This window comes from Myotis daubentonii, chromosome 5 (genome assembly GCF_963259705.1).
Source record: "Myotis daubentonii chromosome 5, mMyoDau2.1, whole genome shotgun sequence".
Classification (NCBI taxonomy): Eukaryota; Metazoa; Chordata; class Mammalia; order Chiroptera; family Vespertilionidae; genus Myotis; species Myotis daubentonii.
In genome coordinates this window covers 44,359,441-44,375,063 of record NC_081844.1, presented here as the reverse complement: position 1 = coordinate 44,375,063, position 15,623 = coordinate 44,359,441, and the positions used below count along the sequence as shown (strand labels likewise).

The following is a 15,623-nucleotide window of genomic DNA, read 5'->3' as shown; positions in this document are numbered from 1 at the left end:
GAGACTCCGTGCAACTCCGTGCCTCTGCATGCCCCAGTCCCTCCGCGTCCCTGAGTCCCATGCCCCCACAGCAACAATGATCCCTGTGAGCAGCACTGCGAGAAAGCCACCTTCACTTTCCGACCTGCTGCAAGACTGTCCAGTTTCTCCTTGTAGGAGTCTGGGACCCCAGAGGCTCGCTGTAAATGAGTTCAGTGCATTCAAGAGCTTGTATCCCCTTCTGCCGCGCACCCAGATGCAGCCTGGTTCACATGCGCCTCCGTAGCTCTGTTCTTGGCGCCTCTGCACCTCCTACCCGGTCTCAATGCTCTTTTTCCTTTCCTTCTAGTTGTAGAAGTTCCACTCGACCAGCTTTCCCATGGTTCTGGATGATAGCTGCTTTGTCTTATAGTTGTAATTTTAATGTTGTTGTGGGAGGAGGCACGTACCGGTTTATGCTTTATGCCGCCATCTTGTTTCTCTGCCAGGGATTTATATTTTAAAAAAATTATGTCATCTGCAAAAGTACAATTTCTCATTTTTTTGTTTATTTTTTAAATTTTTTATTGAATTTATTGGGGTGACATTGGTTAATAAGATTATATATGTTTTAGGTATACAGTTCTATAATACATCATCTGTATATTGTAGTGTGTTTACCACCCTAAGTCCAGTCTCCTTTCATCATGATTTATCAAATACTGAAATAAAACACAGACTGAAAGAAAGTAGGCAAACATAAATATACAGCCCAATAAAGGACCTCAAAGAGAATGTCCATATAATCACTGCCCAGGTCAAGACCTTACACATTTATTTTTGGTATATAAGAGGACTACTTTCTGTCCTCAACCAACCACCCTCTCTCCTTTTTTTTTTAAATATGTTTTTATTGATTTTAGAGAGAGAATGGAGAGGGAGAGAGAGATAGAAGCAGCATCACTGAGAGAGAAACATTGATTGGCTGCCTCCTGCATGCCTCCTACTGGGGAACGAGCCCACAACCCGGGCATGTGTCCTGACTGGGAATCAAACCAGTGACCTCTTGGTACATGGGCCGATGCTCAACCACTGAGCCATATTGGCTGGGCTGCAGATATTTTCTTAAAGAGGTTTTATTTGATGACTCAAGTAACATTTTCTGAGGTAAAGAACCTCACATCACCTCCAGAGACATTTTTCTCTTCCCACAGTCCTGACTTGAGGTGAGGGAGTCCCTTTGTGATGAGATCAGTTTATTTCTAGCTTCTAAAAAACCCCATGTTTCTCAGTAGCTCAGATCAAACCAGATCCCCCAGATTTGGGTAGAACTAACTCAAATACCTGAGTCAGTTCCAGAAGCATCTCTGGTTTTACTGTCAAGGGTCAGCAAATCTCCTCTAGGCCTCAGCTCAAGATACATAGTATTTGGTCAGCCTTGTATTTGTTTGCATAAAATGTTTTCTAATTCTTGTATAATTTATCATGTATATATTCCTAAAATCCTACTCAGGAGCAAACCACCATAGTATGAGTTTCTAAAGTTGACTCCAGCCAACCTGAATCCAAGTCTCTGGGGATAGGGTTCTGGACACCTCCTTTAAAAAAAAAAATGCTGTTACAAGTACCTCTACATGCTGAAGTATAAGAGCCTTTGCAGTAGAACAACTATAAGATTAAAGGGAAAAAAGAAGTCCCAGTAAGCAGAGGCAGGCAAATTTGAATTTGAGGATTTAATACTAATGGGTGAATAATATTTAAAGAAAACAAAACAGATCATGAACACCTTGGCTTCAACAAGTGCATTTTCAGCCAGGCTGGCTGTGTCGGTGTGCTGATACTGCCTTCTGCCTCTGAGAGCTTCTTCAGAACTTGGTTGATCTTGGCCTTATCAAATTCCAAACACAGAAATTCAGATTCCTGTCCAGCTCTATTATAGCAACAGGGGTGTGTATCTGAGCTGAGTGCGACTGTGATTTGCCATCAACTCTCCAGTTTAGGCCCTGAAGCCCACTGTCCCAGCAGCTCTGGTTCCTCAGGCTCTCTCAGATCTTTGTCTTATGACTCTTCCAGAATTTAGAGATGATAGCAGCTTGATCAGATGTGATCCCTCCTTGCTTTTTGGTTTGAGCAGTCAAGAATGCTTCCAGCTGGTTGAAATCCATGTCTGCAGATGCAACAGACTTAAGAATCCCCCTCATCTTCACCAGAAAAGGCTGGAACTCCTTGGGTGGCACCTCCTGGTAGAGCTGGCTCCTCAGCAGCTCCTCAGGAATGCCCAGGTGCCCGTGGAAATCTTTCTGGGCCAGGCTGCTCAGCAGCCCGCTCAGGGACTTGCAACTCTCCTGCTCGCCTGCCATAGTCCGTTCTCTCCTTAAAAAAATTTATTCTTTTTAACACGATAGTTTAGATTTGCTTTTTAAAAAAACCTTAAAAACATGTCATTTTCCTGGGTTTGGCTATTGTAAATTATATTCATATTTTAAATATAATTATATATATATATATATATATGTATCTATAAAACAATATTATATCTATCATATTATTACATGTTATTATATATATATTATTTGTTATTGACAGATGTTTGTTAAAATCTTGCAATATGATTGTCAAATGATCTACTTTTGATTTTAGTTTTGTCCAGTTTTACTTTTTATATTTTAGGGTATATAAAAGTAAAATTGTTATGATGTTGTCACAGATTGAAACCTTTAACATTGCAAAAATCCTCTTCATCTATAGCAGGGGTCCTCAAACTACGGCCCGCGGGCCACATGCGGCCCCCCCGAAAACATTTATCCGGCCCGCCGGGTGTTTTTGCCGCCGCTGCCTGTTGCTTAGCAGCCAACTCGTCCTGGGCCCACAGTGCACATGTGTGGAATGTGCGCCGCACTAACTGACTCCCCTCCTTCTCTCTGTCTCTCGACTCCTCTCAGTCTCGGGTGTGACCGGACAAGTCACGAGCTTGCCTGTGCAGAGCCTGCTGCTGCCTGAGGACCAAGGTAAGAACAAGTTAGGATTTATATTTTTTTTAACGTTAGGAGGTCTATTTTTTTATTTCATTTTGCAGTTAGTAGGGCCTTTTTTTTTTTTTTGAAGTTAGGAGAGCCTTTTACTTCAAAATAAAATATGTGCAGTGTGCATAGGAATTTGTTCATAATTTTTTTTTAAACTATAGTCTGGCCCTCCAACAGTCTGAGGGACAGTGAACTGGCCCCCTCTTTAAAAAGTTTGAGGACCCCTGATCTTTAGTAGAGTTTTTTACATTAAAAACTATGTTTTTAATGATATAGTTAAGTCAGCTTTGCTTGTGTGTTTCTATAGTATAGCTTTTCATGCTTTTCCTTTAGTTATGTTTAAATATTTGATTTTTATTCTTTTTTTACTTCATTTCTTTGAGATTAAATGAATATTTTTATCATTCTATCTTTATACCTAATAAGCTTAGTAATTAAACCTTTTTCCTTTTTTAATCCCCTAGTATAGTGATTACAGTATGCACCCTTGAGTTATCCAATACTGATATAAATAAGATGTCTACCTCCTTTTACACTTGCTCAGTCAAATATGGTAGACACTGGTCCTATTTGGTTATGTAAATATAAAGTTAAATTTACTAAAATTAAATAAAAGAAACATGTCTAATATATTTACTATTTGACCTTTTATAGAAATAATTTGCTGACAGCTGGTACAGGCACAAGTATAGATATATAGATAAGAAAACTAAATAAAGAATCCAGAAATAGACCTACACAGAGATCATCCATTGTTTGCCAGCAAATGTGCAAATGCAATTCAATGCATACAGTGAAGTTTTTCAGCAAATGGTGCAATACCAACTGGATATCCATATGCAAAAAAATGAACCTTCATATGAAGCACATCATGTTTAAACTTTAAGTCAAATTGTGCCAAAGACCCAAATGGTAAATGAAAAATTATAAAACTTACAGAGTAAAATATAGGACTAAACCCTTTGTGACTTTGGTTTAAGCAAATATTACTTAGATTAAAATATCAAACGCAAAATCCATAACAGAAAAAACTGACAAATTGGACTTAAAAAAATACTGTTAAGAGAACGAGGAGGCAAAACATGAATGCAATGAAATACTTGAAAATCATATATGATGAAAGACATTCCTCAAAAACATATAAATGATAAAGAATAAATAATATCAACATCATTTTCATATATAGTATAATGAAATAGAATATTTGTTAGGTTTAAATTTGTGTTTCTCTTTGGCTATGAGGATAAAAAACAGTACATTTCAAGATATAAATTGTCAAGCAAAATTGTTTTCTTAAGAAATGGGTCATCATAATTATCATTTGAAATTTTTTAAATCAGGCAATCAGCTAGTGCTAAATTATATTTAATACTTTTTATATGTGAACAAACCTGGACTCTCTAGGATTTCCCAGATCAACACCTTTCAAAAACTATCTAGTCTCCTCAGAGCTATAAATAATCTTGAAATGGCACCACCAGGTTATGAAAGGAATTGAGTGGCCAATCTTGTACTACAGAAACTTCACATTTCAGATTTTCTATTGTTTTACTTATAAGGGAGTTTCTTTTTAATAATAGACCTAGCCTCCTTCTGTGGCCCATTAAACAATTCCTTTCTGAGCCCTATTCTGAGTATAAGACACATACCAGCATGTTAGATTTCATGTTTTCAAGGACATGACATTTTGTAAGTCTTGTTTATAGTGCACTCCAAGAGTTTTGTGAAATGTAGTGTTTCATTTCTGGGTCACTGGTCGAAATTGGGATCATTAGTGAAGTAACTGTTTAGGCTTCCCTGAGGGGGGAAAAAAACCCTTCAATCAAACACGTTTTATTGATTGAAGGGAGGATTGGCACAGATTACCACCACTACGGATGCTCATTGGTAATACTGTCATTTATCTCCTTGGTGTCATTGCAGGCAACAAAATTTTCCTATCTCACTATATATTACACATCATCTGCCCAGTTTCTTTACATGGCAGAAATATTCTGTTTAAAAAATACGAGTTGTGTCTAATTTTCTTATGGCATTTACTTTTAAATGAGTCCCTACTAAAAGTGAAATTGTGAACTTAATACACATAACAATACATTTGTGAGAAATGGTAGATGTAGCTATTAAGCATAGCAGTAGAAGGAGAAACAAAAAAAACATTGATAATGTCAAATCAACATTATGTGTTGGGTTCTTTATGTGTAAAGAGTTTATATCCTGTAATCATGCAAATTAAAAAATGAAAGAGTAATAATTAATGTATACATTGGAGAGAAATATTGACATGAAAAGGCAAATTCTTTCATTCATATATATGGGATATTGAGGATGATTTATCTGAGTCTTAGAGTACTACTGGCTTAGAGGCTAATGTTACGAGACTTGCAATACACAGTCTTAAGATCTAGTCTATATTTTAACCTTATTTGACAAAGAAATATTGAATTTTCCTTTATGTTTACCTTATGTTCTCATAAAAGATGAAAGAGACAGAGACTCAGAACTTTTGCTTACTGTTAGGTTATTATTCCAATAAGCTGGTGATGGCAAATGTTTTATGTGAGAAGAACAAAGCAATGGTTGAAAATTAGTTCAGAATTAGTGAAACTTATTTCACTCTACTGGGACCTAAAAGAGTTTACTATCTACAGATAAATAGGAAAGCAATAGTTCTCTGAAAACAGACTCCTCATGTTGTTATTGTATGAAAAACAAATATCTGAATGAATGTCACATGTTTTACTATGTTAAACAAACAACAAAATTGTGCATAAAATTCTAAACTGTGAACTGATACAAATTAATACAGTATCATTTACCTGATTGAAAGTCTAAACCAGTGGTCAGCAAACAGCGGTGAGTTTGGCTCTTCCACAAAATACCACGTGCAGGCACGCATGTACAGTGCAATTGAAACTTCGTGGTCACACTCAAGGGGCCCAAGAGCCGCATGTGGCTCGTGAGCCGCAGTTTGCCCACTAATGGTCTAAACTGTTAAAGTACATTTTCATTTAGGCCCTCTCAATTTGCAAAATATTTCTTAAAGAAAAGATAATAGCCAAAACCGGTTTGGCTCAGTGGATAGAGCGTCGGCCTGCGGACTGAAAGGTCCCAGGTTCGATTCCGGTCAAGGGCATGTACCTTGGTTGCGGGCACATCCCCAGTAGGAGATGTGCAGGAGGCAGCTGATCGATGTTTCTCTCTCATCGATGTTTCTAACTCTCTATCTCTCTCCCTTCCTCTCTGTAAAAAATCAATAAAATATATTTTCAAAAAAAGAAAAAGAAAAGATAATAGTTATCTAAGTGAGTTTTAAAGCACTTACCGGAATCTGCTGACTGCTTTGACTAGGTTGATGCGTTTCTTTCTTTCTTTCATTTTTTTTTTAAGCAAGCTTATTTATTTCAGCACAGCTTAACAAGTGCTTTACATATTCATTTAAGAAAAGGCAAAGCAATCAATGTGGCAATTTTCCTTATTACATATCTCACAAAGAGCAGCTAAAATTTATTTCCTACAGCATAAAATTTAAAAAATTTAAATGCAAGGAGATTAATGCCACTGCTAAAATTAGAAATAATTTTATTTTAGGTTGCATGTGTCACTGAATGTTTCGTTATGGGTTTAAGTTCATTGTTAATTGTTCAGTGTACTTGGCGGTTAAAATAAACATTTATAAAGCAGAATAAATGCCACATGATTAAGGGTAAATTCTCGATTTATCTTTTTTATTTTCTTATGAAACTGCCTGTAGTTCTGTAGTGAAAATGTACTATCTAGGAGCCTCCTGCTGGTTCCCATTTTCTTCTCCTTGAGTTTCTGTTATCTTTTCATAAAGCTATATGTAAAAAACTCAAGTGATATTCTTCTTAAAAAAAAGAATCAGGAAATAAAAAATTATCTGTAATTATAAGGAATAATCAATGGAAAGAAATTTCAGAAACATTACCCAGCAAGTCTGTTTTTTTTTTTTAATCCTTAATTTATTTATAGATTTAGAAAGAGAGGAAGAGAGAGATAGGGGTAGAGAGAAAAATCAATTTGTTGCTCCGCTTTTTTAAAACAGTCATTAGTTGATTCTTGTATGTGCCCTGATGGGGATCGAACCCACAACCTTGGTGTACTGGGATGCTCTACCCAACTGAGCTATACGGCTAGGGCATACCTAGCAAATCTTGATTTGCTTTCTGAAACTGATTGAAATATCTTCTGCTAACTTCAATTAAAACAAAAATTACTCAGATATTGTTGCATGTTAATAGTGTTAGCCTGAAATACTTAGAAAATAAAGTTACCCAAGTGAAGTATAGACAGTCCAATAAAGTGTTACAGAACAACAATTTCCTGAACTAATTTATGAAATAATTCCAAAAGCAAGCAATGATAAACAGTGATATGCATGGCAGGGAAAAAGAAAAAAAATAATATAACCTTAACTATCCTTTATTGTTTCATTTCAAAGATATGTAACTTGGAAAAATTCTTAAAATTCATACTTTTGAATGTTCTCTATTTATCTAGTATTAGAGCATTTTATTTATTCTTTTAAAAATGTATATTATCTTCTAGAACCTAGCTTTATAATTATACCTAACAAGAAATATGGCAAATATATGCTTTTACAGATGGGACTCTTTGAGGACAACTGAACACTCAGGAAGCCTTCATGGGTCTGAGCCTTCATATCTGCATTACTCAGCCACTGAATCACCTGCCACTGAAGAGTTGCATGAAAGAGGTATGTGCCTCAGTTAGCCACTCACTCTTTGAGTGTTTTCTAAATTACTCAACATTTTGCAAAGGCAATGTTTGATAGCATTGACTTCAGAATATCAGAAATGCATACTTTCTTTTTTTTTTTTTAATATATTTCTTTATTGATTCCAGAGAGGAAGGGAGAGGGAGAGAGAGATAGAAACATCAATGATGAGAGAGAATCCTTGATCGGCTGCCTCCTGCATGCCCTCTACTGGGGATCGAGCCCACAACCCAGGCATGTGCCCTTGGTCAGAATTGAACCTGGGACCCTTCAGTCCACAGGCTGACGCTCTATCCACTGAGCCAAACCGGCCAGGACCAGAAATGCATACTTTCAATGACTCCTCATTAATATTGAAAAGGTTCCAATTTTTCTTATATCAATTAAGTGTATTCTTTCACCTCTGACCCACTGAAATTTATATATCAGATCCTCATTATACTATCACTGTTATTAACCAATAGCTTATTTTAGGATGATAATATTAAACACCCACCCACTGTTTGTAAATCAGAATGTTTAATACCCATTGCATGAGAACTCCTTGTGAACAAGAAACATATATCTTTCTTTTTCTTCTTTCCTTTTTATACCCCCTCCTTTCTTTTTCTTCTCACATAGGGTGAGTACCTGAAAAATATTTGAGAACAATAAAAATTAAATCAAAGGATAAATGGTTGCCCTTACCGGTTTGGCTCAGTGGATACAGTGTCGGCCTGTGGACTCAAGGGGTTTGATTCTGGTCAAGGGCATGTACCTTGGTTACGGGCACATACCCAGTGGGGAGTGTGCAGGAGGCAGCTGATCGATGTTTCTCTCCCATCAATGTTTCTAACTCTCTATCCCTCTCCCTTCCTCTCTGTAAAAAATCAATAAAATATATATTTTTTAAACAGGATAAATGGCTAAATTTTGATACATAGCATTTGATCTTACCTAAACCTAGTCTTATATTTCTCAGTTTAAACCAATCTTTCTTTTGGGGGCAGAGATTCACACCTTTCCTGCTATACTTTATCACTGCATATTCTTCACGAGCATATGGAGAGATTATTATGAATCAGTATCCCTATGAACAATTATTTTCTTCATAATGAACACTCAATATTAAACAACAACAAAAGTTGTGTTTTCCTTACTGAAAAGAATTAAATATACTTCCTTGTTCATCAAAATATTCATTGAGATTTGTGTCCAAAATGGATCAGGGGAGAAGAGAGGCTGTGTTTTAAATTCTTCAATTGATTTTCCGTTTCTACTCTCCTAAGTTGTCTTACTTTGTATTTCTACTCTTTGTTATCATGATGAAAGATATCTTTATTGAGAGACAGGTACTAAACAGGTAACATTCATGTGTGTGAACCTGCATTTCTCAGAGCATTCATCATTATTTATTTTTATGTTATTTTTAAGTTATTTACCTCCTGGTACCAATATTTTAAAAGAAATATGCTGGTATATAGTCTTACTACTAGTCATTGCTATCTAAGTAAACAGCTATTCTCCCCTGATGAGAAAAGAAAACACAATGGTTAACTATCTTGACCTTGCCACAACATATACCGGTGTATTACTTAATTATTGTCAACCCAGTCAGTGACTATTGCAACACAAACTATTTACCTAAGGAATGGTGGGACAGCAAGGGGTTTAGAGAATTCTATTACCTAACTGTATGAGAACAGTAGAGTTCATAATCTTTGTCATCCTAAAAAGAATATCAAGGAACTAAAGACATCCTCAAAGGAAGAAGAGCTTATAGAAATCTATACTAATAAAAGGGTAATATGTTAATTAGATTGGGAGACCTTCCGGATGTCCTTCTGGACAAAGCCATGGTGGCATGGCCGAGGTAGAAATGGTTAGGGGCAAGCAGGCTGGCGGGGGGCGGGGGGGGGAGCAGTTGGGGGTGAGCAGCCCGGCAGGCAGAGTGGTTAGGGAAAATCAGGCAGGCAGGCAGGTGAGCAGTTAGGAGCCAGTGGTCCTGGATTGTGAGAGGGGTGTCTGCCTGCTGGTTTAGGCCCGATCCCCTAGGCCATCGCACATCCCTTGAGGAGTCCCGGATTGGAGAGGGTACAGGCTGGGCTGAGGGACACCCCACTCCTGCACAAATTTTGTGCACCAGGCCACTAGTAAGTAATAAAAACTGAAGAAAAACTGAAGGTAATAGTTCACAGAGCACTAATTTGAGTAAACACAATAAACAAATATCTAAATCTCTAAAATAATTAAACTGCCATGTAATTTTTGATATTACCAATAAGTGCTTTTAAAAAGGGAGAATCAGCCCATCTAGTGTGGCTCACTGGTTGAGCCTTGACCTTTGAACCAGGAGATCACAGTTTGATTCCTGGTCAGGGTACATGCCAGGGTTTCGGGCTCCAGCCCCAGTGTGGGGTGTGCAGGAGGCAGTGGATTGATGTTTCTCATCATTGATGTTTCTATCTCTCTCTCCCTCTCTTCCTCTCTGAAATCAATAAAACATATTTTTTTAAAAAGAATCAGAAAAATTTCTAGAAATACATCTAACAAAATATATGTAAGTCATATACACAGATTAAAATTATATACTTTATTTGAAGAAATTAAAGAATATTTTAAAATGTGTAATGAGATGTATATAGCTAGAAATTGTTAGTGTTGTAAAAATGTCAATTCTTGCTGATTTATCTACAGATTCAATGTAATTACAATATAAAAAGTTAAGCAAGAAAGTGTGTGTGTGTGTGTGTGTGTGTGTGTGTGTGTGTGTGTAAACTGACAAGCTAAGGTGACTTCACCAAGATGGAGGGTTAGGAGATACCAATGCTCATCTCCCACACAAAACCAAAGAATACACAACTACAAACAAATGAAGTTAGCTCTGGGGAAGACTGGACTACAATAAAGAAGCAGCAGAAAGCCTCCAGAGCTCAAAAACTGAGGACCAAGTTGCCACGGCTCCATGCCCTACCCTGGAGTCCTTTATTGGGGCTTTGACCCTCTATAACTAGGGCCCTACTGCTGTAGTTATGTGCCTGACCTCAGGGTTCTAAGTCACGGCTTTGACCTATCATCACTCAGGTAAGCTGCTGCTGCTCTGTGACTGCCCAACTCCACCAGAACCTGAATCACCATCCCAACAGTGTGCTGCTATTGGCCCTGCCTCCTACGCCCACCCTACTGCTGCATCCTGACATTCTAGGGGCTGTGATAAAGGCATAGAAAGAAAGTAAAAAGGAACTAGGAAACAATCGGAAGGTCATTAACGGAATGGTGATTGGAAGTCCTTACCTAGTAATAATTACTCTAAATATCCTATATAATAAAAGGGTAATATGCAAATTGACTCTAACAGCGGAATGACTGGGAATGACTGGTCACTATGACACACACTGACCACCAGGGGGCAGACGCTCAATGCAGGAGATGCCCCCTGGTGGTCAGTGCACTCCCACAGTGGGAGCTCTGCTCAGCCACAAGCCAGGCTGACGGCTGCCAGCACAGAGGTGGTGGTGGGAGCCTCTCACGCCTCCTCAGCAGCACTAAGGATGTCCGACTGCAGTTTAGGCCTGCTCCCTGCTGGCAAGTAGACATCCCCCAAGGGCTCTGGCGCTTCCAGAGGGATATCTGACTGCCAGCTTAGGCCCAATCCCCTGGGGAGTGGGCCTAAGCCAGCAGGTGGATATCCCCCGAGGAGTCCCAGACTGTGAGAGGGCACAGGCCAGGCTGAGGGACCCTCCGAGTGCACAAATTTTTGTGCACTGGGCCTCTAGTAATAATATAATTCTCCAATTAAAAGACATATAGTAGCCCTAACTGGTTTGGCTCAGTAGATAGAGCGTCGTACTGTGGACTGAAGGGTCCCAGGTTTGATTCCGGTCAAGGGCATGTACCTTGGTTGCGGGCACATCCCCAGTACAGGGTGTGCAAGAGGCAGCTGATCAATGTATCTCTCTCATCGATGTTTCTAACTCTCTATCCCTCTCCCTTCCTCGCTGTAAAAAATCAATAAAATATATTTTTAAAAAAAAGACATATAGTAACTGAAGGTATTTAAATAAAAATAACACTCAAATATATGCAGTCTGCAAGAGACTACAAACTTTTCCTTTAAAAAATTCATCGTGCCAAAGCCAGTTTGGCTCAGTGGATGGAGCGTCAGCCTGTGGACTGAGAGGTCCCAGGTTCGATTCCGGTCAAGGGCATGTACCTGGGTTGCGGGCACATCCCCAGTGGGAGATGTGCAGGAGGCAGCTGATCGATGTTTCTCGCTCATCGATGTTTCTAACTCTCTATCTCTCTCCCTTCCTCTCTGTAAAAAATCAATAAAATATATTTAAAAAAAATAAAAAAATAAAAAAATAAAAAATTCATCGTAATTGTATTTATTAAATCTTCTGTCACCTTTGTCATGCCTATGAATTCTGAAATGCATTGTGGTGCCCAGACTTAAAATCATTTTGCAAACCTTCGGTCCTCTGGTCAAATACATCTCAGTCATGACACCTAAATTCACTTAAAGGGATGTGATGAGCTCTCATCAGATCTTCCTCAACCATGGATTTTAATTTTTAAATCTATTTTTATTTTGCTTTGTTATTTCAGATTGAAGATTATCTTCTTTATTAGAAAATATGGAAGCTAAATAGAAAGGTGAATTTTTCTACTGTCATCTGTTAACATATTGACAATCTCCTGGAGTTATCCATTTCTTATTTTTCTTTTAAGTTTCAAGAAGAACTGAAGAAAAAAAAAAGATTGTGCTTAGGTCTTAGTGATTCATATCTGAATTTAATAATTCTGACAAAATTATTAGTGGTTTATTTTGGTGTTTTGTATTTTCTCATTTCTAGCTGCTTCCTTGTAATTGGTTCTTTCAAAATTTTTACCTCCACAAAGAAACCTGATTGCTATATTGAAGTTAGCTCTGGAAAAGCCCTGGTCTACAACCTCTTTAAGTACCTTCATATTTTTTTATTTCTAATGAGGATTTTTGGTTATTCAAAATTTAGACATGTTACTATTCTACAAAGGGGTGGTGAACATCTGGCTTGTGGGCCATATAAGGCCCACAAAATAATTTGGTCTGACCCTGCCAAGGCATTAGGGGTGAGTTAATTAAAAGTTTGATCAAATATAGCAGGCTAAATAAAAATATCTATATCTATATGTAGAGAGAGAGATAGATATACAGATATCCTATCTAATAAAAGAGAAAAATGGTAATTGGCGTACGACGATACCCTTTTCATTGGCTAATCAGGGCTATATGCAAATTAACTGCCAACTAAGATTGGCAGTTAACTGCCAGCTAAGATTGGCAGTTAACTGCCAACAAGATGGCGGTTAATTTGCATATGTAGGCACAATTCAGGGAGGCCAAAGGGAAAGCAGGAAGAAGCCCCCTGCCACTGACAGTGATCGGAAACCCAGGGGGGAGCTAAGAGCTGGGGGGCAGGGCAAAGGCGGCCCTGGGGCCGCCTTTGCCCTGCCCCCCAGCCATGATCGGAGAATCAGGTGCCTTTGCCGCCCTGGCCAGTGATAGCAGGAAGTAGGGGTGGAGCCAGCGATGGGAGCTGGGCACGGTCGAAGCTGGCAGTCCTGGGAGCTAGGGGTCCCTTGCCTGGGCCTAAAGTGGAGCCCACAATCGCGGGGCCGCTGCAGCTGCGGGTCCCCGCTGCCCGAGCCGGACGCCTAGGCCAGAGGTGTTAGGCCTGGGCAGGGGCGGAGCCTGCAACCGTGGGGAGCTGGGGGTCCCCTGCCCAGGCCGGACACCTCTGCCAGAGGCCTCAGGCCTGGTGAAGGGGCTGATCCGGTGACTGGTGATCGGAGGGTGATGAGGGTCAACTCCTCTGGCTGAGGCATCAGGCCTGGGCGGGGGGCTGAGCCGGGGATTGGGGGGATATGATGGTCCCCTTGCCCAGGCCTGAAGCCTGGGTCAGAGGCGTCAGGCTTGGGCGGGGGGTGGAGCAAGCGATCAGAGGGAGATGGGGGTCCCCTGCCCAGGCATGATTCCTGGGCCAGAGGCCTCAGGCCTGGGCGGGGGCCAGAGCCAGTGATCGGGGGGAGATGGGGGTCCCCTGTCCAAGCCTGACACCTCTGGCGGAGGCGTCAGGCCTGGGCAAGGGGCCGATCAGGCGATCGGAGGGTGATGGGGGTCTATGCCTCTGGCGAAGGCGTCAGGCCTGGGCAAGGGGCCGATCAGGCGATCGGAGGGTGATGGGGGTCTATGCCTCTGGCCGAGGCATCAGGCCTGGGCAAGGGGCCGATCCTGCCATTGGAGGGTGATGGGGGTCAATGCCTGAGGGCTCCCAGTATGTGAGAGGGGGCAGGCTGGGCTGAGGGACACTCCCCTCCCCACACACACCCAGTGCACGAATTTCGTGCACGGGGCCCCTAATATATATATATATATAATTTCATAGAGGAAAGGGAGGAGGGAGAGATAGAAACATCAATGGTGAGAGAGAATCATTGTTCAGCTGCCTCCTGAATGCCCGCCACTGGGAAGCAAGCCTGCATTCTAGGCATGTGCCCAGATCAGGAATCCTACCATGACCTCCTGGTTCATAGGTAAATGCTTAACCACTGAGCCATACCCACCAGGCTAGCAGGCGCTAATTTTTAAGTTGATAATTTTGTACGACTCACGAATGATGTTATAATATCCAAATAGCCCACAGCAGAAAAATGGTTCCCCACCCCTACTCTATAACTTTTTCACTAGAATGTTAAACACTATACATTCTTCAAGTTTGAAATTTTTGTCTTAAAAGTTTTGTTTTTTAAAAAGATTTTGCAGCTCAATGATCAAAGTTATTCATATGGAATAAGAAATACAGTCAGAATACAGATTATGACCTAATGTAAAATCCAGGGATTGGAAAAGAGGTGGATAATATGTACATTGAGTTCCTTTCTGAAAAAAAAGATTCATTTAATTCCTTCTGGGCACTCTAACTAGTAATTGGAATACATCAAAAATAAGACAGACAAGTTCCTGTTCTCCCAGAGCTTACATTTTGATTCCCTGAAGGGAAGAATATGAAGACAATTTCACAGAATGATGAGTGTGTTTTTGTGTTAACGCATCTCTTTAAATGTTAACAAAGAAGCATGCTTTACAGTCAAGTGGTTCATAAACATTGATTAATTATAATTTTATATAGTATATTTTATAGAGTATGTCCTCAACTGTTAATCAAAACCAAGTATATTTCTTGATTACATATAAAGATTGACTTGATGTCCATGTGTTATTATAACCCAGTGATGTGAGGTTTTGGGGGTTGTTGGGTTTTTTGCTCATATTTTAGGTCCAGATGAATAAAATCACCATACCACTTAAATCACACATCAGAAAAAAAAGTACAGAAATGCCCTGACCGGTTTGCCTCAGTGGATAGAGCGTTGGCTTGAGGACTGAAGGGTCCTGGGTTCGATTCCAGTCAGGGGCATGTGCCTTGGTTGCGGGCACATCCCCAGTGGGGGGTGTGCAGGAGGCAGCTGATCCATGTTTCGCTCTCATCAATGTTTCTAACTCTCTATCCCTCTCCCTTCCTCTCTGTAGAAGATTCAATAAAATATATTTTTTAAAAAGTATAGAAATAATCCTAACAAGTTTGGTTTTCTGGAATGCCCCAAAGATAAAATACTCACTTCAGATACTTTTTACCAACTGTGGGAAAATTATTTATGACAAAACATGAATAAATATTTGTATAACTGCAGGCATTGAAGCTTTAAATTATTTATTAACCCTGTTGATTTATTGGACATAAGTGGTAGATATTGATATGTTAGTCATTAATAGTTTAATCCATTTACCCTTCTTGGGAAATTGGGAACTCTGGAAGCTAAGATAAAGCAATTAAGAATAAATGAGCTGAATAAAATATTCT

General features: G+C 39.6%; 1 pseudogene; it reads right to left on the bottom strand.

Moving 5' to 3' along the window:
* Positions 1–1,563: 1,563 nt before the first annotated feature.
* LOC132234255 (COMM domain-containing protein 1-like) lies at positions 1,564–2,318 on the bottom strand (annotated as a pseudogene).
* Between the last annotated feature and the right edge of the window lie 13,305 nt (positions 2,319–15,623).